The 27,713-nt window shown below is 40.8% G+C and overlaps 1 protein-coding gene across 3 annotated transcripts in view; it reads left to right on the top strand.

Annotated features, from left to right (window-relative positions):
- Positions 1 to 27,713, top strand: part of chchd6 (coiled-coil-helix-coiled-coil-helix domain containing 6) — a 407,145-nt gene that overhangs the window by 233,488 nt on the left and 145,944 nt on the right. The window contains exon 9 of one of the 3 annotated variants that reach the window (XR_010002592.1): positions 7,009 to 7,114. The exons of the other annotated variants lie outside the window; for them this stretch is intronic. The gene's annotated coding sequence lies outside the window, so the exon portion shown is untranslated. The remainder of the gene's footprint in view (positions 1 to 7,008; positions 7,115 to 27,713) is intronic. 3 annotated transcript variants of the gene reach the window in all.

The raw sequence follows: 27,713 nt of genomic DNA, 5'->3' as shown, positions 1-27,713 counted from the left end.
ATATAGCACTGAAGACCATTTTACATTGATCTACCAGAAGAGACAGTAAGATGGAAAGAAAAAAATCTTTGGTTGTTTTTGTTTGCTTTTTTTCTGTTCTTCCATTTCCCACTGAACAGGTAGCTGTGAGATCGGATGCATACTCAGCAGGGATGCCATGAAAGATTACAAGATTCACAAAAGCTGTCATTTCAGAAAGCCAAAAATACGCTCTGATATGTTTTCTTCTTCTACCAGTCAAAAACTTGTGGCAGGTTTCCTGTTCCATCCACCATCTGTGAAGATAGGTTTGGGGGCAGCAAAATCTGTCAAGATGGTGGAGTGAGAAGAAAGACGACGACGTAGAAGCAAGAGTCTTATTTGAGTCTTTCTCTCTCCCCCCCCCACCCCATCTCAACACATATTTTGTAATTTGGCATTAGCAAACTTTGCTGTAAATAGGTAGATCTAGCTGGAAAGAGGTATTTCATCTTTATCATCAGTAAGACACATTTTCCATGGTTTTGATTCAGTTGAAATCGCTAAAAAATCCCCAGAGTGTGTTTGTAGCATGTCCTGTTGTTATTCCATCAAATAATAATATTTGATTATCATATAAGAAGTTGGAAACAGAATAGAGAAAGAAAGAAAGAAAGAAAGAAAGAAAGAAAGAAAGAAAGAAAGAAAGAAAGAAAGAAAGAGAAAGAAAAGGGCTCGTAGGTTTGTGTACTCTAGCCATTCCCAGCATACGTTGAGGGAGATTGGAATGGTACAAATGGACAGTTGAAACTGATCCAATGGTCTTAGCCTAAGATATCCAGTGTTTTGCCCTAGTTCTTATGTTTGCATCCTCACTCACAGGATGGGTTTCTTACCCGGTGTCTGGCTAACAACTGAATAAAAGATTAAGATAGAAGTAAAGGTACCAAATGTGACTTCACTGGCCTAACTCTTCTGGATTGGCTTCAAATAAGACTCCAAAGAAGTCATTTAATTTTAAGATGTGCCTCAAAAGAAATAGCTTGGAAAAAACATGAATCTGTTTTGACATGTAGTATAGAGGATTCTGGCATTGCTACAAGTACCATATATGCTCATGTGTAAGTCGACCCTCATGTATATGTTGAGGACAGGTTTTGGAGCTAAAATTATGGATTTAATATGACCTGTGGTTAAGTTGAGGTTCATTTCACAGGAAGGGGAACACCAATGCTGTCATAGGCCAACTACCGTCAGCCACCACCATTTCCCCATGAAAAAGGCTAGAAGCGGTGTCATGATGAAGAGAGTAGAGGCGTTCAGTGCTTTAGGTTCTCCTGGAATGGACTGTGCTCTTGCTTTTTGCCACTTTACTCAGAAAAGGGAATGGTTCCCATATATGAGTTAGGATAAAGTGCTCATATTGACCCATGGATAAGCTGACCCAGGTTTTGAAGGTTGATTTCTAGACTAAAATTTCTAGACTTATGTATGAGTATTTGAGGTGTATGCCAGAATTGGTTTGCTCTGTCAGGTTAGAGGGTATTGTGCTTCTGGTCAATATAATAAGCTGATGAAGATGAGGTTGGCAGAATGTTGTTGTTGTTCAAACAGTCTTTGCCACACTATAAAGTTACCATAAAGTCATATTTCTTTTGAAGCCCAATTTGGATTCAGATAGATGCAAAATAAATTGTGAACGTCCAGTTTTCTTGAGGCTGTTTTTAGGCAATCCACACAATCATAATGGGGTTAGATACATTGAATCCGAAGATCCTAGATTCATTGTTCTGTCCCCAACTCGCGGTCCCTCCAATTTTGAAGATGATAACACAGTTTATATCTGTGCTCAATAGATTGCAATCAGAGATTGGTTTGAAGACATGATGAAAAGAGTTTGGAAGTGGCAGGCATGATTCTGTTCTACATATGTGGACATTTGCGTGAATTGGCTACGTATCACTGCTTTCCACATGCTTTTATTGTTAACATTGCCAACGTGCACCTTACACGTATTTGAATATGTATTTATCTCATTGAGAGAGAAATGTGTCAACTGTCTTAGATGTTTTCTTTAGGGATTCTTTGTTTTCTTTGGGATTTGCTGCAGAATTTCTGACAAAAGCACAAAATTGCTGCTTTTAGGACTAAATAAAGGCTGAAATAATAGTGCAGCTGTAGGAGGGGCTGCTTCTATTGTGGCTTTTCGAATTATCTGTAGTTTATCAACTGCAAGAGTCTACCACAGCTTGTAGGCAATTAGGATGCTGTAATCTTTCACCAGTATTTTCTCTCCTGTCAATGAGGGGTGTCAAAATTTTGCTTAATGTGTTCCTTGGCTACAAGAAAGAGAAACGTCTGCATCTAGGGTGAATAATAAAGGTCTACATGTTCCTCCCTCTCTTCCTCCCCCTGTCCCTAGCAACTGCAATGGCTTGATATCAGTAGCTATAAACTGAAACATAAAGGACAATAGATGGAGAATGTGAATGTTTTACTTCACTTGTACATTTGCATTCATACTTGCGTTATTTCTCACCTGGCCAGTAACTATTGAGCTAGCCAACACTGCTTATAATTGTAAGTCAGACTACATCATTGAATACAAAAAGTCAGTTCAAGTAATCCTGATATAATAAAATACACATACCAAAATATGAGTAAAAATATTAAAATCTAAAGTATTAAAAATAGTATATTAAATTACAAAGTAAGATCATCTCAGCCATAGTATTTCTGATTTCTATGCATGGCGTGAAAGTGGAACAGAGAAAAAAGTTGATATGGGGAGAATCAACTCATTTGAAATGTGGTGCTGGAGAAGAGTTCTGCAGATACTGCTAAAAAGACAATAAAGGAGTTCTGGACTAAATCAAGCCTGAATTTTCCCTGGAAGTGAAAATGACGAAACTGAGACTTCTGTACCTTGGACATATTATGAGATGATACGACTCACTGTAAAAGAGTATAATGCTTGGTTTAGTTAGTGGAAGGCAGCATGAAAAGAGAAAGGCTGCACTGCAGATCAAATGACTCAATCAAGGAGGCCATGGTTGTGAGTTTGTAAGACCTGAGCATGAAGATCTCTTTTGCAGATCTTTCATCCATGGGGACGCCATAAGTTCAAATCAAATTGAATCAATGACAAAGAATAACAACAGCATCTTATTAAAATCTTAATTAGAATGTAGGATTGGGTTGCTGTGAGTTTTACAGGCTGTGTGGCCATGTTCCAGAAGCATTCTCTTCTGACATCTCACCCACATCTATGGCAGGCATCCTCAGAGGTTGTGAGGTTTGTTGGAAACTAGGCAAGTGGGGTTTATATATCTGTGGAATGTCCAAGGTGGTAGAGAGAATTCTTGTCTGTTTGAGGCAAGTCTGAATGTTTCAATTGATCACCTTGATTAGCATTTAATAGCCTTGCAGCTTCAAAGCTTGGCTGTTTCCTGCCTGGGGGAATCCTTTGTTGGGAGGTGATTAGCTGGCCCTGATTGTTTCTTGTCTGGGATTTCCCTGTTTATGAGTGTTTTTCTTTATTTACTTTATTTAGTAAATTAAGTAAATAAAGTTGTTCTTTATTTGGAACGTAGGATTGTTTTAAAAAAACACTCACCTCATTGGTGATCCTTCTCTCATCTTGTCCCCACACCAGTCATTAAATCAAACAGGATTTTTGTTTGTTTTTACTGCATATTGTTATACAGCTTTCCATTTCATTCCCTGCCATCTCTCTCTCCCACACCCACTGTGGTTGCTGTATGTTTTCCCTGTACAGGGGAAATAATGTGGGGAGAGTGGATTTGAATCAGTAATACAAGATGCAATGGGTTTGAATCCCAGCCTAGTGCCGTAGTCCTGATCCAAGCTTGTCTCTCTCTTTGCCTCCACACAATCTTTATCATTAACTAGTATCCCTTCATGTTGTGCCATAATCCCCCTGGCAAATCCTGTTAGTGTTGTCCAGCTAATATGAGTAGTCAAGGGCCTTCTCAAGACCTGATGCTCTCTATTTGCAGTTTTAATCTCTGTACCCCAGCTAATGCCCAAGACTCTTCAAATGCATAGGTGGAACCCTCCTTCCTAAATGTTACAAATGCATTGGTTTTTCTCCTGGGCTGGCATGTGTATGTAATCAGCTTTTATTTGAAAGGAGGAAAAATTCATTCCATTTGCCTTCCCTTGAATCCATGGTATGTAGGACATGTTGATTGTATGGATTACTTCTTAGCATATGCCCCTAAAACATGAATCTATTTGTATCAGTATAGATCTGTTTAAAAGCACAGAGATTTATTCATCCTCTCAAGAGCTACTGTTCCACCTTTTGAAATGTAGAGTTGGTAACATTTTAAATACACCTTCATATTTGGAGACACGTTTCTTTTATTTCCATTTCTTCCTGTCTTCACTGGAATCTATACAGCTAATTTGCAGCCTATTTAAACACAAACTTTTAACACCATGAATGACAACACCCACGCTTTGCAGAAAAAGGTGGATAATTTCTGTATAATAGCCCAGATTGTTGATAAAAGATCTTCAAGTTCTGCTCTAAAATCACAAATTCTGTAACCAAAGCCCCAAATATGCTGTTCTATTGAATTATGCAGATTGGGCAGACCTGAATGGATTTTATTAAAATTTGCATACTTGCATAATTTGCACAGCTGCAGTTTTGTTTGTTGTACAAATTGTGACTTTCTGTTCTATGAGACTAGAAAGAATGACTGTTCTTCTCTGAAAGTGCTTTTTAAAAAAGCATTCCTTTACTGCTTTGACCTGAGGTTGTCTGCCAACACCAGAATTTCAGGAACAACTTTCCCCCTTGATTTGATTTAATAAAATGCAGATATAGGCCTGATAGGTAGCCATTTGGTACATCTCAAATAAACATTGGTCACCACCAATTCTCCAATTCTTGTGGGGAGAAAAGACTGCCTTTATTAATTTATGGATAAGTTATATATTAATAAACATGGTTTCAGCATAGTATTAATATTTCTGAAATTGTCTTAACGGATTGTGAATTGTATACAATGGAGCTTGACTCATATCCAGAATCTTGCTTTTTTGGACCTAGGTCAGTGGTTTTCAATCTGTGGGTCCCCAAATGTTTTGGCCTTCAACTCCCATAAATCCAGCTCATCACTTTTAGTCCAGCTCATCACTTTTGGTCACATTGGACTGTTTTGGAAGATGTGTATACTGTGTACATGCTCTGCGAGGTTGTGATTAGGTGCAGCTTCTGCAGATTTTTGAAGTACAGTATATGATAATGAAATGGGATGCATAATGTGGGATTTTCATGCTTTTTGTCCATCAAAGCAATTATAGGAAATACCCTGTAATTGAAGCAACTATTAGCAGAATGGGGAAGTGTTATTATTATTGCTAATGTGTTAATGTTAAGGGAAAATGTTCAGAAAAAATATAAAATGAATTAATCAATTTGTTAAATATGCCATTTAAAATGGCAAAAAGACTGATAACAAACTTTATAAACAAGAACTGTTAATTAGTACTCTTCTTACTCTTGTTCTTTTTCTTAGTTACTTTATTTAGATTTTAAGTACTTTTATAAACAGCAATGCCCACAATTGGTTAAATCAATATAATTAACCATTACAGTCTTTAGATCTTCTACTTAGCATGGTTGCATGAAATCTAGAAGCAATTTGTAAGTTTCCTTTACAAATATTAATCACTGTATTTCAGAATGGTAACTGATTTATTGGTGCTATGTCGCTTCAATATCTTTGATGGTCTCTATTACTGGGAGCAGCCTGGAGGGAAATGCAAAATTTTGGAATTTTGCCTCTACAAATAAGGGTTAAATTGGATAGAATCTGGTCTACAGCTGTATCTGAAAAACATACAATTTACAATTCCCCAAAATATAGGTAAAAGAAAATGGCTTCATAAAACTTCTCACCATTTCTCCAGTACAATATTTATTTATTTATTTATTTATATGCAGTAAAGTCTCACTTATCCAACATTTGCTTATCTAACATTCTGGATTATCCAACACAGTTTGCCCTTTAGTAGTCAATGTTTTCAATACAATGTGATATTTTGGTGCTAAATTCATAAATATAGTAATTACTACATAGCATTGCTGCATATTGAACTACTTTTTCTGTCAAATTTTTGTATAACATGATGTTTTGGTGGTTAATTTGTAAAATCATAACCTAATTTGCTCTTTAGCAGGCTTTTCCTTAATCCCTCCTTATTATCCAACATATTCGCTTATCCAACGTTCTGCTGGCCCATTTATGTTGGATAAGTGAGACTCTACTGTACCGCTTTTCTCACCCCTAGGAAAACTCAAAGCGGTTTAACAACATAGTAAATGGCAAAGATTCAGTGCCTCACAACTATATAAAAAAATGTTACAAATCTAAAATCTTTACGTATAACCATAAATAAGCTAATTTAAAACTATATAAATAATCAGATATACCATAAAACATTATGGATGTAACATCAACATATGGACCACCAATAAATGAACACAGTTGTTAAAGTAAATAAGTACAATTTGTTGAAAATGTTAACTAATTAGTAACAAATTCATTATTCCCAAGCTCTGGTCTTTAGTTCTACTTCCCTCTAAGGCAGTGGTTCTCAACCTGTGGGTCCTGTTTTTGAGCTGCCTCTAATCTACCTTAAGTGGTTGGTATAGCTGTACTCTAAGAAATAATATTGATACATCTTTCTCAAGCCAAGTTGTAGTATCTCTGCTAAAGTTGCCCTGGTAAAGCTTCTCACTCAGTTAAAGCATCTGCAAATCTAGATAAGACTGGAATTTCTAGGTCATTATGGAAACATCAAGACTGGCACATCAGTTATATGTGAATTGCAAGCTGTCGTGTACCAAATTAGTCGATATAACCCAAGGGTGAACAAAGCAAAGACCCCCTCCCCGATGTTTGGGGGGCGTAGGCAGCATAGCTAGTGATAAGAAGTGGTGGAATGTGCAGTCCAACAGCATCAGGAGCACTGACCCTGGTCCAGGCTGATATAGTCTACTCTGACCAACAGCACTTTGGCAAAGCTTCAGACAGAGGGTCCTTTACATTTCCCCTTCCCTGACCATCTTTGAATGGAAGATACAAGGAAGTGAACTTGGGACCTTCATTATATAAAGGTAATTCTGTGGAAAATCCAGTATGATTTCCTTCTCCCATATTTGTGTTTTTGAAGTGATTTTATGAAAATGTGGTTAAACAATTTCATAGTAATCATGCATGCACGTGTGAGTTCCTTCCTATTGCCTGTCAATTGTTTGTGGCCCCATGAATTTCATGGGTTTTCTTAGATAATAATAATTATTATTATTATTTTATTTCTTACCCACCTCTCCTCGCAGCTCGAGGCAGGGCACAATTGTGATGACCCATGGGCCTTGTAGTCCTGCTCAGGACATTGTAATTCCTGATGAAGATGAAAACTTGGGTTTTTTACCTTCCCAGTCTGAACTGGATTCCTCTCAGCCAGATCTTTCCCAGGCAGATCTGGGAACCTTGCACCTGCAAGAAAGTTGTCTCCCAGAAGTATGTCAAACAAGCCCAGAGCCTACTTCTCCCGTATTCTTGCGCCGGGAGTTTTGTAAACAACAGAGAAGTTTGGATTCAGCTTCGCGCAGGAGTGCGAGGATTGCAGCTAAGAATGTGGCCAATTAAGACTGCTTCTCGTGAGAATCTTTGGGGAGTCTCACATCTGGTCTCAGAGTTAGCTTTCGGTTCTGATTCCCAGAGAACTGCTTCGGCGGGAAGCTAGACTCTATTTAGGTGTTTTACCCGCGTAGTAACTTCGCGGAGTCAATTCGTCAGCCTACGGAGCGAGTTGTGTCTGGACAGCGCGCTCCGGTTCAAGCCTCGCTCCTGCTCAAGCCTTGCCTTGCTATCCAGCCTTCGCCTTGCTTCCCAGCCTTTGTTTATCTACGGACTTTGCCTTGTTTCCCAGGATTAATCCTTGCCTTGTTCCACGGATTTATCAAGTTATCCCACGGACCTTGTTCTTGTTCTTAGTTACCTTGTTCCACGTTCAAGCCTTGTTTCAAGTATCAAGTTATTTCCTAGCCTCGCTCAAGTTTCATGGACTAAAGGACCTTGTCATCTCCCCTCACTTTGCTTGGCAAAGTGAGTGTTTCGGTTATTGGATTACAACTTTGGACCTTAATATTTCTTATTGGACATTGCTTTTTTGGACTAATTCTGACCTTTCCTGAAAGGACTAATTCTGGACTATTTTCTACACTTGTTTTTATTAACTTTATATATTCCTACAATAAAGATATTAGATAGATTCTGGCCTCTGTGTATGGTTATTGGTGCTCTGCAGCCTGGGTCGTGACAGTTTGACTCCGCCACCCTAAGCACCAATTAACCTCGGCCAGAATGTCTACCGGAGTCGTACCTGGGCCGAGCGGCCAGCCGATTACCTACACCATCGACAAGGAAGAGGTGGACCGAATCCGTGATAAGCTCAATGCACAGGATGGAGAAATAAGGGGTTTGAAGGAACGCGGAGTTCGTCTTCCGGCCATGGCGTTGCCAACCAAGTTTACTGGAGAAGCTTCTAAGGTTCATGTCTTCCGTCGCCAATGTCAAGCTTATCTGGAGGCCCGTGCTGCCGAGTTTCCCCAAGAAGACATCAAAGTGGCATGGGTTTACAGTCTTCTAGACGGGCCAGCGGCCAGCTGGGCGACGGCACTGTTCGACCAAGCCTCTCCACACCTAAGATCAGCGCAACACTTCTTGGACCACCTCAAGGAGACTTGGGGAATCGAGGACAATTTGGAGGCAGCCGGTCACAAACTCCGTCGCCTTTTCCAAGGAGACAGACCTATGTCTCAGTATATAGCCGAGTTCCGAGTGCTGGCCCACAACACCGGCTGGAACGATGTAGCCCTCAGGGGACAATTCCGGGAGGGTCTCAACATTGAAATGCTGGAAGAAATCTCCAAGGTGGATCCTCCCCAGACCCTCGAGGCACTCATTGATCAATGTTTACGGGCTGAAGTCATGATTGCCAACAGGAAACAGTGGGTTCGAGGCCAGGGCAGTAGAGCCGGGGCAAAACCCCCCGCTCCCGCCAGCGTTCAGCCACGTCCGGTGTGGAGACCCCCACCGCCAACCCCATACCCCAGAGGAGGCGAGGAGGTGCCGATGCAGTTGGGCAATGTGCGTCCCAGACTAGATGCCGCCGAGAAGGCCCGTCGTCAACGCTTAAACCTCTGCTGGTACTGCGGGAACGGGGGCCACTTCGCCAGAGAGTGCCCAGCCAAAGGGAAGCCTGCCGCCCGTCTTGCGGCGGCGTCCTCCACAGAGACGAAGGCGTCTGAGCCGACTGGCACACAGCCGGCGGGGGAAGCCAACGACCGGGTGTAGAGAGGCTCGCCAACCCGGTCAAAAAATCCATCCAAGAGCCGCCAACCGGGGTCCTGTTCCTTCTCGTGGTCACATTATGGTCAGCAAAAAGGGGACCCGTCATGATCCACGCCATGATAGACTCTGGAGCTACCAACAATTTCATCGATAGAGAGTATGCCGACTCTCTGGGATTACAATATCATGATTTCAAGAATGCCCGTGTGGTGCAAGCCATAGACGGCCGTCCCCTCAAGACGGGCCCCGTAAGTCAGTGGTCGGAACCCACCAGGATGTGGATAAGGGAACATATGGAAGAGATTTCCTTCTTTGTTACCGAGGTCCCCCATTTCCCTGTGATTTTGGGAATTCCATGGCTGACTCTCCACGACCCTAACATCTCCTGGTCCAACAGAGAACTGCAGTTTGCTTCACCGTACTGCCAAAACCATTGCCTCGTAGCCAAGGTATGCCATGCCACAGACACCGAGCCCATCATCACCTTGCCAAAGAAGTACTCCGAGTATTGGGATGTATTCAATGAGAAAGAAGCCGAAAAATTACCCCCACATAGACCTTATGACTGTGCCATTGACTTGGTGGAGGGGGCCCCGATCCCGCGAGGGCATCTCTACTCCCTGACTGAACCAGAGCAAGAAGCTCTCAGGGAATTCCTAGAGACAAACCTTCGCAAGGGATTCATCAGACCCTCTCAATCCCCAGCCGCCTCCCCAGTGATGTTTGTGAAGAAGAAGTCAGGGGAACTACGCTTGGTGGTGGACTACAGAGCATTGAACAATATCACCAAGCGGAACAGCTATCCCCTGCCTTTAATCTCGGATCTACTGGATCGGCTTCGAGGAGCCAAGGTTTACACCAAGCTGGATCTTCGGGGGGCTTACAACTTAGTTCGCATCAGGGAAGGGGACGAGTGGAAGACCGCCTTCCAGACCAAATTCGGATTATTTGAGTCCCGAGTTATGAATTTCGGTTTATGCGGAGCCCCCGCAACGTTCCAGCATTTTGTCAATGACATTTTTCAGGACTATCTAGACAGGTTCTTGATAATCTACCTGGACGATTTTTTGGTGTTTTCCAGATCACAATCAGAACATGAGAACCACGTCAAAATGGTGTTACAACGATTGCGGGATCATGGACTTTATGCCAAGCTGGAAAAATGCGCTTTTGATCTACAAGAGGTAGATTTCCTTGGTTACCGCATCTCGCCTCTAGGGCTTTCCATGGATCCAGCCAAAGTTTCAGCAGTATTGGAATGGCGGGCGCCAACTAACAAGAAAGAGGTGCAGCGTTTCTTGGGGTTCGCGAACTACTACCGCAAGTTCATTCCAGATTTTGCCCGCTGGTCCGACCCCATCACTAGCTGCATCCGTGGAAAGCAGCCTTTCCGCTGGACTGATCAAGCAGAGAAAGGGTTCCAGCAACTAAAGGAACTATTCACCTCCCAGCCAATTCTACAGCACCCAAATCCTGGAACCCCTTTTGTGGTGCAAGCGGACGCCTCTGATGTGGCAATTGGGGCTGTACTCTTACAACCGGTGGGAGATCACCTCCACCCCTGTGCCTTTTATTCTCGTCAACTAACCACACCAGAGAGGAATTACACCATTTGGGAAAAAGAACTACTGGCCATAAAGGCAGCCTTTGAAACTTGGAGACATTGGCTAGAAGGGGCCAAATTTCCCATTGAAGTCCACACTGATCATCGTAATCTAGAACATCTAAGAACTGCCCGCAAACTAAATCAGAGGCAGCAACGTTGGGCTTTATTCTTTGAACGTTTCAACTTCCAGATCCATTATGTGACCCCAGCCCAAACCAAGCAAGCAGACGCCCTGTCACGTAAACCGGAATACGCTGCAGGACGCAAGGAGACCTTTGAATCCCAACTGCTACAACCTGAGAACTTTGCCACGCTCACGGTGGGGAACACCAAATCCATTCCCATTGGTTCAACTTCCCCTACTCCAGGACCCATCTGTGCTCAAGAAATCAGGGCTAGTCAGCAAGCAGATGCCTGGGCGCAAGACCAACTTCGCCAAGGTCTGCATTTCCCCTTTTCGCTTAAAGATGGGCTGCTCTGCTATAGAAATCATGTTTATATCCCACCCGGACCGGGCAGGGAAAAAGCGCTTCGTCTGTGTCATGACTGCAAACCAGCAGGACACTTCGGACTATTTAAAACTATGCATTTGATCCTAAGGGATTTTTGGTGGCCCAAGATCCGCAAGGATGTGGAAAAATATGTCAACACCTGCCCAGTATGCCAGCGCTCCAAGATACGAAGGGAGAAGCCCTCAGGGCTTTTACACCCCCTTCCTACCCCATCTCGCCCATGGGAAATAATTTCCGCGGATTTCATCACTGACCTACCACCTTCCTGTGGATTCACCACGATCTTAGTGGTGGTGGACCTATTCACCAAGTTAGCCCATTTCATTCCCTGCGAAGGCCTCCCCACGGCCAAGGAAACTGCGGATCTATTTCTTCAACATGTTTTCAGACTACATGGATTGCCCAAGAGTTTAGTCACAGACCGTGGATCTCAATTCACCTCTCGTTTTTGGAAGGCACTACAAAAACTATTGGGCATAGACTCTCGCTTATCTTCAGCTCATCATCCCCAAACAGATGGGCAAACGGAGCGCACCAATGCCACTTTGGAGCAGTATCTTCGCTGTTATGTAAACTATCAACAGGACAATTGGGCTTCTCTGTTACCACTGTCTGAGTTTGCCTACAACAATGGAGTTCAAGCTTCTACAAAAGAAACGCCGTTCTTTGCAAACTACGGCTTCCATCCACGTTTCTTTCCCCCTGTCATTGAAACTTCAGAGGTTCCCGCAGCAGAGGATTGGCTGCAGGAACTCACAGCGGTGCAACAACTTTTGCTCCAGCAACTGGACCAAGCCAAGGAGGACTATAAACGCCACGCTGACAAACATCGCCAGCCGGGCCCTGAAATCAAGGTAGGAGATCGGGTTTTCCTGTCCACTCGCTTTCTGCCCTCCCACCGCCCTTGCCGGAAGTTAGATGCCCGTTTCATTGGTCCCTATCCAGTGGTGGCGCAATTAAACCCCGTGACTTTCAAACTCCAACTTCCGCGTTCAATGCGCATTCACCCAGTGTTTCACCGTTCCCTGCTCCTTCCGGCGGATGGTGTGCGACCTGATACAGACCAACCGGCCCCCCCTCCTGTTTTGATGAATGGGGAGGAGGAGTTCGAGGTTGAGGACATTTTGGATTCTCGCTTTCACCGCCGCCGCCTACAATATCTCATTGACTGGGTGGGTTTTGGCCCTGAGGAACGCTCTTGGGAAGACGCCTCCACAGTCCATGCTCCTGATCTAACCCGTCGCTTTCATCAGACCTATCCCACCAAACCGCGACCTCGCGCCTCGGGGAGAGGGCCCCAGTTTGGGAGGGGCCTTGAGGAGGGGGATAGTGTGATGACCCATGGGCCTTGTAGTCCTGCTCAGGACATTGTAATTCCTGATGAAGATGAAAACTTGGGTTTTTTACCTTCCCAGTCTGAACTGGATTCCTCTCAGCCAGATCTTTCCCAGGCAGATCTGGGAACCTTGCACCTGCAAGAAAGTTGTCTCCCAGAAGTATGTCAAACAAGCCCAGAGCCTACTTCTCCCGTATTCTTGCGCCGGGAGTTTTGTAAACAACAGAGAAGTTTGGATTCAGCTTCGCGCAGGAGTGCGAGGATTGCAGCTAAGAATGTGGCCAATTAAGACTGCTTCTCGTGAGAATCTTTGGGGAGTCTCACATCTGGTCTCAGAGTTAGCTTTCGGTTCTGATTCCCAGAGAACTGCTTCGGCGGGAAGCTAGACTCTATTTAGGTGTTTTACCCGCGTAGTAACTTCGCGGAGTCAATTCGTCAGCCTACGGAGCGAGTTGTGTCTGGACAGCGCGCTCCGGTTCAAGCCTCGCTCCTGCTCAAGCCTTGCCTTGCTATCCAGCCTTCGCCTTGCTTCCCAGCCTTTGTTTATCTACGGACTTTGCCTTGTTTCCCAGGATTAATCCTTGCCTTGTTCCACGGATTTATCAAGTTATCCCACGGACCTTGTTCTTGTTCTTAGTTACCTTGTTCCACGTTCAAGCCTTGTTTCAAGTATCAAGTTATTTCCTAGCCTCGCTCAAGTTTCATGGACTAAAGGACCTTGTCATCTCCCCTCACTTTGCTTGGCAAAGTGAGTGTTTCGGTTATTGGATTACAACTTTGGACCTTAATATTTCTTATTGGACATTGCTTTTTTGGACTAATTCTGACCTTTCCTGAAAGGTCTAATTCTGGACTATTTTCTACACTTGTTTTTATTAACTTTATATATTCCTACAATAAAGATATTAGATAGATTCTGGCCTCTGTGTATGGTTATTGGTGCTCTGCAGCCTGGGTCGTGACAACAATATAGTTAAAACACTTAATAAAATGTTATGTAAAATACATGTATTTAAACATATTTCTATGAAGTACATATTAGAGTTGTGCATTCGTGTGGAATTGCTATTCGTTTTGTGTAATTTCATTTGTGTCGTCTCATTTTCGTATTCATGTCCCACTAATGAAAAATGGGCCCCTACATGTCACAAATTTTTGTCTGTCTAACAAAAAAACCAAAAATTTCAGACCACTGGCTGCAATGTGAGGACTTCCGAGGCCAACTCTCCCCCCCCTCTCAGTTTTTGGGCTAGAGGGGTGAAAATTACCACACATGGAAGTAATTTCGGCCCAAGCCAAGGGGAAATGGGGTGATAGAAGGTCTGGGGAAGTGAGGCCCCAAGTCGGAGGCCACCGAAGCAAGCCTCAGGGGCAAGAGCCATAATGAGGGCTGGATGCAGCCCTCCCACTGGGAGAGAGCGGAGGCCTGAGCCAGAGACCCCGAATAGGCCTCAATATAAAAGCGAGGTTATTTATTTATTTATTTATTTATTTTGAAGGGCCTGTAAGGCCAAAGCAGCCCTCCCAACATAGCCGGGAGGCAGGAAGTGCCCTAGTAAGGGCCAAGGGTGGGAGAAAGCCCGCTAACGGAAAAAGTATTTCTGTGGCTCTGGGAAGGTGCTTTGGCCTTCCGGGGCCTTGCTCAGGCCTTTTTTTCTTTTTTCTTTCTTTAGGCCACTTTGGGGCCTACCCCCCCCCCTTCCCAGCGATAGTGGTAGGGCTGCTTGTGCCTGCTGGGGCTTCGCTCAGGCCTTTTTTCCTTTTTCTTTCTTTGGGCCACTTTGGGGCCTAGCCCCCTCCTCCTGGTATGCAAGTCCTAGGAAATACCGCGCCAGAGCTGCTGCCACTTGGGTCCACCGCTGCTGCTGTCCTTGCCACTGCTGTCCCAACAATGCAAAGCAGGCCCAATGCCTGCTCTGGCTCTCTGGGCTGCCTGGGCCAGTCTGCTGCCGATTGGCCAGGAGGCCAGGCAGCAGGAGAATTTCCTGTCACACAGGGGGCTTCTGGGAAAAAGCCCCCTGCAGTGCCATCATGAGCTGCAACGGCCCTTACCCAATAAGTCAGGCAATGCAAATTATTAACATCCATTCATACACATCACCTGTAGTGGGTAAGCAGCAGCCCTCCTTCAATACGAAAAGGGGGAAAAAAAGCAAGCACGATAGCTGCAGCTTTCATTTTCGTGTTGTTTCCTTGTTTCTTACGAAAATGTCACCATTCTTTTTGTGTGAACAAATGATCGAAACAAAACGACAGCATGAAGCAAACGAAGGAAAAAAAATTGCACACACCTCTAGTACATATACAAAAATTCACAGAACAAAGATTAAGATACAGTAAACACAGGACATATGTTAAGAAATACTCAGAGGTGGTTTTTGCCTGTTCCTTCCGCTGAAATATAGCCAACTTCACTTGTATTTGTTAGTGGTCTTCCATCCAAGTACTGATCAGAGTGTCCTGCGTAGCTTCCAAGATCAGATGGGATTTGGTGCCTTTAGAATATTTAGACATATTCACATATATAGACCTAAATATGTATTTGTTCTGATCATCACAAGAAAGGTAAGCAGAAAAATCTTTATTAGAAATGGCCAGTTCTCTCTAGCATTATTATTTTTTTAAATCATGACCTGCATGTAGAGTCTTACTGATTCTTTATATATATATTGCAACATGTTTATGCTGATTAAGTTCCTATCTTACTTAGAATCTCTGCTGCTGTGGTTTGTTATTTTTTAATCTATATTTTTACACCTTATATTTGGGCAAGTGGTATGGTGATGGCACTTTTGCAGGAGTTTATGACTCAATAAATGGCCCCCCACAAGGGAATGAGTGAAGAGGCCGCAAGCAGCTAGCAGCTGCTGTTTATTTAGTCATAAACACTGAGGAGAGTATTACTGGATTAACTGTACCCAGGCGTTCTCATGGCCTGTTTATTTGCAGAGGTGAAAATAATCCACGTTGTGCATCTAATTGCAAAAACCAGAAATCTAGAGATGGGTTACCATTTAATTCCCTGCGGTAAAGATTTCCCATTCCAAAACATCTCCAATCAGTCCATACGCAAAAGCTTTTTGCATGCTCTAACATTCACTGGTGGATAAACTAAAAATATGGAGCTGCCTGAAAGGACATAAAGTGCCATCTTAATATATGAGGCATGTCCGAGAGTAAAAATGCTGGCCTACTTAAAATGAAAATGGTTACTGCGTTCACCCAGCATCTATGAAGCTGGAGGCATACTTTCTTCATTTTCAAGTGTTCCACAAACGTATCGCACAATCTGTGTAGAGCCCAGGTGCTTCAATTTCCCATGCTGGGCTTTTGAAGCAAAGACTTCAGTAAAAATATCCTGCGGGTTACTCTTCAGAGGGCCCTCACATGGTCTTGATCACCTGAAAAAAACTCAGCTGGATGACATTGTATGAATGTGATGGTAGCAGAGAAATGAGATTTATTTGTTGCCATCTCCACCATGGAATAGGACTTGAAATGTGCTCTAAGCCATGTTAGTCATGGGTTATCATGAATTTTCTCCACCTGCATTCTCTGTGCTGTCTCATTGCCCTAAACCTCACGGAGGATTGAATTTTGACAGTTAGGAGAGGACAGTTAGATGTTATGATCAGGGTATAGAAAACAAATTGTATGAAATCAAGCTTAGAGAGAGAAGATGGTTGCATGTTAGCCATTCACTAACTGCTAGTTTACTTGTTATTGATAGGAATTTAGGTACAGCTTATGTTTATTGTGGCTTCCTATTTGTTAAGTTTTTGCTTTGCCCTCTCATTCTCTTTCCGTGTCACTCTAACCAGAAGCCATTTCCTCTTCTCTCATCTCTATTATATCATATTTATGATTATGCAAAGGGTTTTTTGGTAAGTAAAGCTGATTTACAAAGAAGAGTAAGCATATATATTTCTCTGCTAGATCTTGTGGATGGGAAGAATGGGGCTGATCATTGCTCAATTTCTCTTTAGCCAGTTACTCTGCTTGAGAGATCCAGAACTATCTCGTACATTTTCCAAAAGAGCATGATACCACTTGTTTAGAGACCTTTGTAAGCATAGGACAGACCTAAATATATCTTATGTCTAATGTCATTATCGGAGAGTTTGACATTAGAAAAGATTAGTCTGACAATAGTACCAATTATTACCTAGAGTAGTAGTATGCTCTTCCTTCCTAGAAGTTCTCAAGTAGTCGTATAGGCATCTTTGGGCTTCTGTACCTTGCCCTGCTATATAGAAAATAACAACTAAAGATTTAAACATTCCACCTTATTCTAACTTTATTAAGATTTCCCCTTTAAACCTTTTCAACATTCTCAGCTGCCATGAAACCAGAATCCCTTCCTCACATCTTATCAGTTCTTCTGTTCCTGATAGACTTTATCTCATCAGATCTTCTCAAAATTTGGTTCATTCTTATATGCCCCTGATCCTCCCTCTATTTTGTATTTGATAGTTTAACAAACCAGCTTCTAATTTTATGTTTCCCCCAATAGGCCCTCTCTCAGCATCTATTTGGGAATCCCCTAGTTCTGGATTTCCTTCATAGTTGAACTACAAGCATCTCTAGTTCTCAGATTTTGTTTATCTGGCCATTTAAACTGCCTATTCCAAAGGCCATCTCACAAAACTGTCAGCCATACTCACTCAAAAATACCCCCAAATTACCTGGAAGCCTATTCAAACTCCTATCTCCAAAGTTGTTCCATCTTCATGAGTTCTTCACTCTTGTGAAAGTAGTTATTCATCTCATGAGATAACAGTTATTTGATTATGTTGTTATAGATAGGTATCAGGTTCCCTGTGGACATTTTTATTGGTTGTATAATATATGCTGTGACAGAGAGGATCTTAGTTTTCTTATCTGCTACTCATGCTGGCATTTCCCCCTCTTTGCTTAAAACCTACCTGTGCATACTCTGTGATGTTTCTCCTAATCATCTATCCATGAGGAAAAAATGCCAACTCTGTGAACTTTACTGCCCAGGGCAGAAATGTGGAGATCATAGCGATGGATACCAAACATTTCCTCCTGATCTTTCTCAGAAACAGCTTTCATTCCAGCCTGAACACTGCTATCCTGTAGTGTATTGATGATATAATAAATAATTTGGTTTAATTTCCAGAACTCTGTAATTTAAGGAAGTCCAAGTTAACACATAGTGTCAATGTGTGTGTTAAATAGGCAAACAAATTGTTAAGATATTCCAAAAATTACTGTTGGCATTAAGTAAACAAGTTTCAGTGTCCAAATTGTTTTTTTCTTCCTTGAATCTGAACAAAGCTTTGAAATATTCAACAAATTATTATTGTTCTTGAAAAATAAGATTATATTCTGCTGTTGATGCAGAAGGTAGCATCTAAGAAGGAGAGTGTAAGAAACAGAAATTGGAAATATGCTGCATTTGTTGTTCACCTCTAAAGAGTGTTGTAGAAAACAGTTTTGCAGAAATATGGTTCTTGTTTTCCCTTGTATTTAAATGTTCTGCTTTCAAGTAGCTAAATTACTTTTCATATATTGATGAATTGTTACTCCCATTATCTTTAATCATTGGCCAGCTGGATGAGGGTGACAGAAACTGGAGTCCCCAGCTAGGTTCCCTAGCAATTTTGATAGGAATCTTTTGTTATTAGGTCATGTAGGTCATGTTCATTTAAATAAACAGACAGCATTAATTTCGTTGGTTGTTTTTACTGTGCAAGGTTACATCTGTTTCAGATTGAATTGAATCTCAGACACACCCCCAAATTTTGTTTTCTTCTCCATATTTCATTATTTGTACGTTGTCTTGTAAATGTTTGTTATGTGTATTTTTCCCCTCAAGAGTATGGTGGTTTAATTATGCTCTCTACTTTAGGGAGAAGAGCCCAGATGTGCAGGGATACATGATTAGGTATTTACCATCTTTGTAATGGGTCTTCACCATTGCATTCATGCATAGTCATACCTGTATCATGTTGGACTATCCTAAATAAAATTATTCCAATTAATATTAAAAATTTTCAAATGTAGGTGTAAAAGATTTGAGGAAAGAGGTAAATGATAGACTTCTAAGGGCTGGTGTTTACAACTTTTCAGTTGGCTCTGTTACCTTTCTGTAGCCTTTATTAAGGTACTTATACTACAGGTTCTACATCTTTAGAGTGCTTTTAGGATCTGTAAAAGGACCTTAATGAATGCAGAGTGTTCTTAGAATTTACTTGTGATTCAGCCCACATGCTAGCATTTGAACTTATTACCTTTCATAATAGAAATCAAAAGTCTAATGTAGAGCCTTTAGTAACTTAATGCCTGATGCCTTTGTAAAGAGGCATTTTTTTACCCATGGAATTTGGAGAGGACTATAAAGCAGGTTAACATTTATAGATAAGGCATTCTCTTTTGGTCTACCTTAAATTTGAGTGTAAACCATGATATGAAGTGTTTTTTGTTTAAGTCTCTAAACTAATTTGATGAGGATCATGTGACAGATGTCTAGAATTAGGCTGTCTATAGTGCCTCTCTATGTAAAGCTAGGAAGTCATTAAAATATGCCTTTTCCTTTTTTAAATTAAAGCTGTATGTTTATTGCTATAAAATTGTGACCCCAAGCTTCTCTCCTTGAAGCTCTTTCTCTGCCAGCTTGTTTTTCTTTTTCTCTTCCCGCTTAACTTTCTGTCACTAGAATTACCTTCTGCCCATCTGCCTGTGAATGTTTCCACTTAAACTATCAGTCCGTTCTCTTGTCCCCATGGAGCAAGTCAGTTTAGTTCACCAAGCAGATCATCTACTGGGTCACATAACCCAGAAGAGCAGGCCTTGCTAGGAAAGCCCTGACCCAAAACAGGGAAATCGATTTTTGCAGTTCTTAGATACTTATCATTTTTCTTATCAAAAAGATACCCTGTGCTACTAGAGTTCTCTGTATCTTTCAAACTACTAGTCTGCTTTGATGTTCTTGAGGCTGTTTTAATCAAAAGAACACAATTTCATTATCTTTTAAAAACTGAATTCAGTGCTGAGGAAAGTGGCCCACGCTTGCCAGGGGTTCATAGCTTCTTTAGTTCCCTGCAAGGCTCAGCATGAGTTTCAGCTGTGGGCTGACTTGGAGAACTGGCTTAACTGGGAAATCAAATCTCTCGTCTCTATTGTCCATTTGGGGATTATACTTGGTGACACTTGCAGCTAAATTTCCAGGTTGAGCCCACCCATTCAGTTCTCCCTGTTCCTTCTGTAGCTGTCAAAAATGAATGAGTTCCAATCAAATTTCTTCCAGTGAGTTAATGGGTTTCAGATGCTTGTATCCTTTACCAGCCTGCTGAGCATCCCATTTGCCTTTCCAGGAATTTAAATGTGAAAAAATAAGCAAAGTACATAAAATGCAAGTTCAAATATAACAAGATGTTAACTGCTTCTGACATGCTGTGCTTCTTTAAGTCAAAATAGCCCAGTTGGTATGTGTTTTGATTCTTCTTAAATCCCTTTCCTTTCCTTCTTACCCATAAGAGTGACATCCCATTTTATACACTTGTTTTAAAGCATCATAGGGTAGCAGGAACGCAGGCAGCCGTCCCATTGCGAAAAGTTGTCTTTCATATATGGGATGTATGACTCTGGTTCTGCCCTATTTTATCCTCTAAAGAAGCATGCACAATTTCTTGACCCATTTTTGGATATATAGGAAGCTTCCAGCAGTGTTGAATACAGGAAGTGAGCAACATAAAGATAGTATCTGGCTACTTTAAAACCTGCTCAGATGAATTCCCCAGTTTGTGTGTATATGTGTTGGTTTTTAAAAGTATTATCTCCCTAAGAGTACCAGGAAATGAATTGATTTCAATAGCAGGAGGATTATTGTAATTTTCTGGTTGTTGTAGTATCCCTTTACATATCATATAAAAAAGAACCCAGTCTAAAGTTGTATCAGTTAACCCAACAGGAGTATAGGTAAAGCAGGAACCATGCTCAGAAAAAGAGTTCATAGACATGTAAGATTTTGCACACCATGTTTAGGCTATTTTTCTTACCTGTCAGAGCCTCCATAATGAACAAAAGAAGTCATCTATTTCTTTACTCCTGTGGAATTTGTTTATTACAATTCATATTACATTTCAGGGTCTTTCATTGAAGAACTAAAAAACGAAACATAAAATGAAACTGTCAAAGAATACCAGTTTGTTGAAAATTGAGTATCCGTATACGCCGAACAATCACAAATTGTTCCAAAAGCTGCTTCAGGAGAGGTGGAAAGATCAACATAAAGGTTTTGTGAGTTTATCTCCAGGGCTGTTGTGGCATATATGACCCCATCGCTCAGCATAGGTCTCTGAATGGGGGTAGATACATAATTGGTCACATTTCATAGCTTTGGAAAGCCATGTTTCCTGACCCACTATCATTAGTATTGCTCTCATCTTACCTGCTCTAGCTCTAAGTAAGATAAATCTTTTGGCCAACAGATAAATTAAAATCTATGGGGTAGTCAAAATACAGATCTTAGTGTACATGAAGGAAAGGTTGTGTATCTAGTTTTTCTTCTTTTTTTCAAATGTAGAAATATATGCATCTTCTTTTTTCAAACTCTTGGTTTAAAAAGCAACAAAAACAAATAGCTGCTTGATGCATTTTCTGATGAGTACGCTGTCACCACTCTTTCCAGGAACAGACCTCAGGAGCTGTTATTAAGTATAAACTACCCTGTCAATGTTCCTCGTGTTAAAAGGAAAGATGATGATAGTTTGAAAGCAGGCTCTGATATTGCTCCTTATGACCTTCGCAGGATGTCCGGTCTCATTATTTCATGCTAGGGCGAGGTAAGCATTCGTAACCAACAGTAACCAGTGTAGCTGCTGATAGTGGCAGGGCAGAGCACCTTTTCCTGCTGATCAGCAGGATTCGTGGCTAGCTGTCAGCGAGATGTCAGTTTCTTGATCGCTTGTTGTGGAGACACATTGCTCAACCAAGAATATCCATGATTTGAGGGCTGGAAAAATGGGGAGGGAGGAGGATCTTCCTACACCTAAGTCTTGTAATGATATCTGTACACATGGAATGGAGAACATTTTCATCATTTTTCTCTTTAGCAATATAAATATCTTAAATTGCTTTTTTCCGTGAAGATGAGGAATCTAATCAGTAAATAATAAAAGTAATAATAATAATAATAATAATAATAATAATAATAATAATAATAATAATAACAACTTTATTTATATCCCATCCTATCTCCCCATGGGGACTCAGGGCGGTTTCCAACAAGCAACCGCAAACATTCAATGCCATAATAATAAAACATTACCATTAATATTAAACAACAACATCACAAAAATTAATGTTTTGACACCTAAATATTAAAAGACAAGAGCTTAGAATTAAAACTATTAACAATATAATATTTAAAATCCAATGCTCAAAGGATGCTCAAAAGATCTCTCAAACAGATGAATGGCTTCTAAATGGGAAATGGCCAAATATTAGTTACTTGCACCCTAGTAACCTAGATACATCATAACTCTTCAAAGTGTGAAAAAACCTTAACCTTTATAAACAAGTCATTGTAATGCTAGGCTTTCCTTCCTCTTGATGTGGCAGAATTTTATTGGCGGGCTAAGATGGACCACTGGTTTAATGAGCTTTAGTTTTTCCAAAGTCTTTATTTTGCCTTTTGCAGTGTAAATTGATCACCTTATTTTCAAGGACAGAGAAAAATTCTTCAATCTGTCTGTTGGTACATGCCTGTACTCTTTTAGAATTTACATATCTTCAGTTGTTCTTGGTCTTTCCTTTCTGCCATATCTTTGTTTACTAATCTGCCCCTCTTTTTGTTGTTGTTGACATAATGGCATAGAACTTGACTTTAGAATTGGGGCAGAACCAATAGTTTAGAAATAGTTTAGAAATAGGAGGCTACCTTAGGGACTGAGAAGAGCTGTAGGATCTGCTTTTATTTAAATATTCATAATCAGATGTGGATGATCTGAGAAGTAAGGAAATCTGGCTGTGATGAGAAGAATGTGGGGCATAATTTTGTATTCCCTGTATACCTTGTGTGAACACACAGAAGGAAGATTAAATAATAGTTATTATCATTGGCAGGATTTTAAGCATTATGGATATTATTCTTCATAATTAAAATACTTACATTAGTAATTTTCAAACTATGGTCCTCCAGATGTTTTTGACTTTGATTCTCAGAATTCTTAGCCATTGGCGCAGAGGACCAAAACACGTGGAGGACCAGAGTTTCAGGAATCTCCAACCTGCATAACACTTTCAAGCAATCAACACATTCCATTCACATTACTTGGTTGTAATCCTTATAAGTAGTATGATAGATCATTATAGTAATTGAATCTGAAGCTGAAATATATATCTCCAGTAATGTAATAATAATATTAAAAAATCCTAGTGAAGTTTACCAAACAAAGAACAAAGAAACAACATCACTTATGTTATCTTCTCAGCCAATGAAGAGAAAGGAACTATGTACACTGATAACTGGCAATCACGGTGCTAATTTATATATTTGTTTGTTTGTCTAATATCCCATCTGTCACCCTAATTAGAGCCCAAAACAGCACCCAACAATACAAAAACGCACTATAATATTTACAGTTCTGCAGTTTTTATATTCATAGTCAAACCCCACACATTTATAATCAAACTGGCATTACATCAGAAATAACAATTAGCAGATGAAAGGCCTGGAAAAATAATAGTGTTTTAAAATAAATATTAAATATTACCGGTGTAGAGAATAACTAGATCTTAATCAAGAGATATTTCCAGGAACTCAGAGCATCCATAGAAAAAATCACTGCCTTAGCTTTCACCCCAGGTTTTAACTGTGAGTGACTAGTACTAGTAGAATATGCACTACAGTTCTTAGTACAATATTGGGAAAGATGCCAATTTACAATGCTTTGATAAACCAATACAAATGTTAATAGCTGACAGCATTCTAGTAAGCAGTGCAGAGCTCCTTGTTGACCTAGATACCTATATGACTATGTCATTCCACACTAACTTAAGCTTCCAAACTGTTTTCAGGTATAACCAAATGTAGAGCACACATAACAGCAGTCCAAGTCATTAGAACATGCACTACTAAAGCCAGGTTATCTGAGTCCAGGAATGGCGGGAGTTGTACAAAAGCACTTCATATCATTGAGGTTATCTGGGCCTTCAGGGACAATTTGTTACTCATCCAGGACAGGCTTTTTATTCAGTTCCTGAACCAGAGGGCCAAAATTCACAGTGCCTCCACATCCTGTTGTGATTCTGATTCTGCTGACTGACATTTGTCTGGTCTATTACAGCTCCAAGTATAACTCCAAAGCTTCAAGAGTGTTCCTAATGCAACTGCAAAGGAAATGAAAACTGATGGCAGACCACTCCAGTTCTTCAAATGGCTTGTCCCGGATTTGAATTTTAAATCTAGTTGTTAAATAGCATTGGGGACAATATGGAACACATGGGACACTACAGCAGAAAGATTGTAGGCCTAGGCAGTTGTCCCTCAGTTATACTTTCTGATAGCAGTCATAGAAAGTAGAACTGCGAAATGACAGGGCCTTCCACTTCCCACACCACAAAGAAACTACAGTATGATTCCATGATCAGTTATATTTACCATCATAGAAAGGTTGAGCAAAATCATCAGAGTAACTTTCCCTGTCTCCTGAAAAAGATCATTGGCATAGAGGAAAACGATTGTTTCAATGCCATCCCCAGACCAGAAACTGGATTGAAATGGGTCTAGTCCTGGTGTTAAGACCTGTCTCGATTCTGAAGACTGCCTTGTCCCCCAATAGAATCTTAGGGAGGCACATGAAGTAAAGAGCTGGCAAGCTTCCATTATCTTGATCTTCTCGCAAGGAAGTAAGATTTGATAAGTAGTTTTTATCTGGGTTCCAGGGAGGTCGTCTTTAGGAAAAGATATGTCTTAGCACTTATTTCATTATAGCAGGCAAAGGATCCCTTCTTTAATGAGGGCCTCCTTGAGCTCTCCCTGGATAACTCTTCATATCTATGATAGGAAAGAATTGCTAAAGCACACAGTGAATCTGACGCCTGCAGTCACCTCTTCACAGCCTCCAGCTGCAACAGTGGAAAATGGATCCCATAACCCCTGGCCAAAAAGTGCTCTAATAATTTGTACTGGTTCTGTCCAACTGGTGGTCATACATAGATTTTGCAATTTATTTACAAATTAACTTTTTACAGCCCATCACTGGTGCAGCTGAATGTTTAAATCTGAATGTCAAGCAGTGAAGTTTGGAGATAAAGTGATTGAAATTCCACTTACAAGAGTTTAAAACAGATATGAATGCTTTTGCCCTTGAAAGTGCTTCAGAAAACTCTGACAGCAGGTCTCGACTTAACCTGGAGATCTTCATCCAAAACAACTCTGCTGGAAAGTTGTTTTATTGATTGATTCATTTTATGTGCATCCTGCCCTTCCTATAATACCAGGATGTAAGTCAACTCACAAAATAATTGGAAACACACACACCAATAAAATACAATATGTTCTAATATTAAAATGCAATTAGGCAGATTGTTTTAAAGAACAACAATCAAATTAAAAACAGCTTAAAATAAGACTGCATATCTGTTACTCAGTTATTACAGTTTGATAACATTTTAGCTATTGTGGCTCCATTTGTAATTTCTTAAGGTACGTAGTATTTCCTGCTAGTGAGCTTTAGTATCCTGATATGAACTACAACAGAAATTTCTAAGTACCAAACTGCAAAGCCCAAGGTCCCTTTGGATGATGTCCCTTTACTTCACTGTTGATTAAAGTGGCATTTAACTGATGTAATTGTATGCTGTTGTCAAGGGAGTAGGGGAATACAACAGCAGCATCCCACATTACGAAAACCGCTTCTTCAACAGCTGGTCTGTTGCCAAAGCTTGTCTGAAAAGAAAGGTGTTATTTGCTGGGAAAATTGCAAGAGGATGAGGCCTAACTTAGCTTCTCTTGGAAGGGAGTCCACAGTCTTTGGGCAACCACTATGAATGCTTTTTATGCAAAGAAAATGGAGATGCAAACCCCCAGTGCCTCTGTTACCATGTAGTGGGGACAATTAATTGTATTCATCATTAGCCACTTGCACTCCAGCAATTCTGCAGCCTACTTGATCACCTATAACTTCTCAGAAAATCAAGGAATGGATCTTCATAGCTGGAGAGGGCAAGCTGGAGCATGAGGTTGACCATTCAAAGTGAGGCCATGGTACTGATAGAAGAATTTGTCATGCCAACAAGAAAGCCCCCTGAGTCCACCATCTTAACAGGTCCCCCAACCCTGCAAAGGAAATAAATTGAGTTCTTTGTATGCTACATTGTGTACAGCTCAGTTTAAACGATGAAGCACTTTGTGGCATAACTGTATGGTCATATGATTAACCAGATAAAGTTCAAGAGCTATAACAGTGCATGGCAGTTATGTGCAACATTTTACAACAGGAAATTAAAAATACTTGCCTGCATTATATGAAAATGTAAAACTGGTTTTCATTTGACTTAAAGTAAATGTCCAAATAGCCATTTGGCAGAATGTTATGATTTTGACTCTTGTAAAGTGTGCACTAGGACTCATAATGGCAAAAAGAGTTTTGAAATTTCATTTCCAGTGCCTCTGTTGATTTTTTGGGGGGAAATGAAATACAGTGTATTTTAGGACATTCTCAATGAAATTCTCAATAATCTCTCTTCTCAGTAGGAATGAGATATAGCTATCATTCTTTTGCTGCGAGAATTGAGGAAGGAAATACAGTAAAATTACATATATTTCTCTTTTATTCCACTTTTCTTCCATCATGGAATTCAGGACAACAGTATTCATAAGGCTCCCAGGTATTTTTGTGCTGACAATAAAATGTATAAGGTTTTTATAAATCAGCTGGCAACTTCATGGCACATATGTGCATATACTGATTGGACCCAGACTCTGTCTAGCTTCAGCAACATTACCATTTGGGCTGCCTTCATATTATGTTCTGGGTCTTTTTACTGGACTCTATTCATTTTGCAATTCCACGATTTTACTGTGATATACAGAAAATTTGAATTCAGAATTCACCCATAGAGCAATTTTCCTTTAAAAGCAAACTGAAATTCAAAGGACAAGATAATTCACAATGTTTCAAACAGAATTTGCTGTTTTGCTGGTACAGTGGTAGTGCTGCGGAGGAAATGAGAAGGACCAGGCTGTGGCACATCTGGTTAGTAGCCAGCTGCAATAAATCACTATTGACCAAGAGGTCATGAGTTCGAAGCCAGCCTGGGTCGGAGTATGCTCCCAACCAATAATAGTCTAGCTTGCTGTTGACCTATGCAGCTGAAGGACAGTTGGATCTGTCAAGTAGGAATTTAGATACCGCTTATGCAGGGAGGCTAATTTATCTAATTTACAATGCCATAATATCTCCAGCAACATGTGGAAGATGAGGAGGTACTCCATCAAGGACTCAGTGTCCAAGTGGATGGTGAAGTGGCAGCTCCCCCTGTGACCAGAATTGAGCATAGCCTCATGTAGCCAGAAGCTGGAATGTTAAATTGCCTCTGTATCTGTCTATACGTGGTTGTCTATATATGTTGTTTGTCTAATGGCATTGAATGTTTGCCATTTATATGTACATTGTGATCCGCTCTGAGTCCTCTTCGGGGTGAGAAGGACAGAATTTAAATACTGCAAATAAATAAATAAATAATCAAAAGCATTAAACCTAGTTGGGTTTAGAGGATCCTACCCCAGAACTATCTACCCTTGATTTAAAGTAGAAGATTCTAGTCCTATTGGAATAGTCTTTCTGTGCGGTAAGCTTTAAATGATTGACCTATGGTAGGGGTGAGAATCACAGGCATCCTGATAGTGTTAGATTGCATCTCCTAACAGC

Source organism: Anolis carolinensis, chromosome 2 (assembly GCF_035594765.1).
Source record: "Anolis carolinensis isolate JA03-04 chromosome 2, rAnoCar3.1.pri, whole genome shotgun sequence".
NCBI lineage: Eukaryota > Metazoa > Chordata > Lepidosauria > Squamata > Dactyloidae > Anolis > Anolis carolinensis.
The sequence above is the reverse complement of the archived record's forward strand: the minus strand, read 5'-3'. Positions and strand labels throughout refer to the sequence as shown.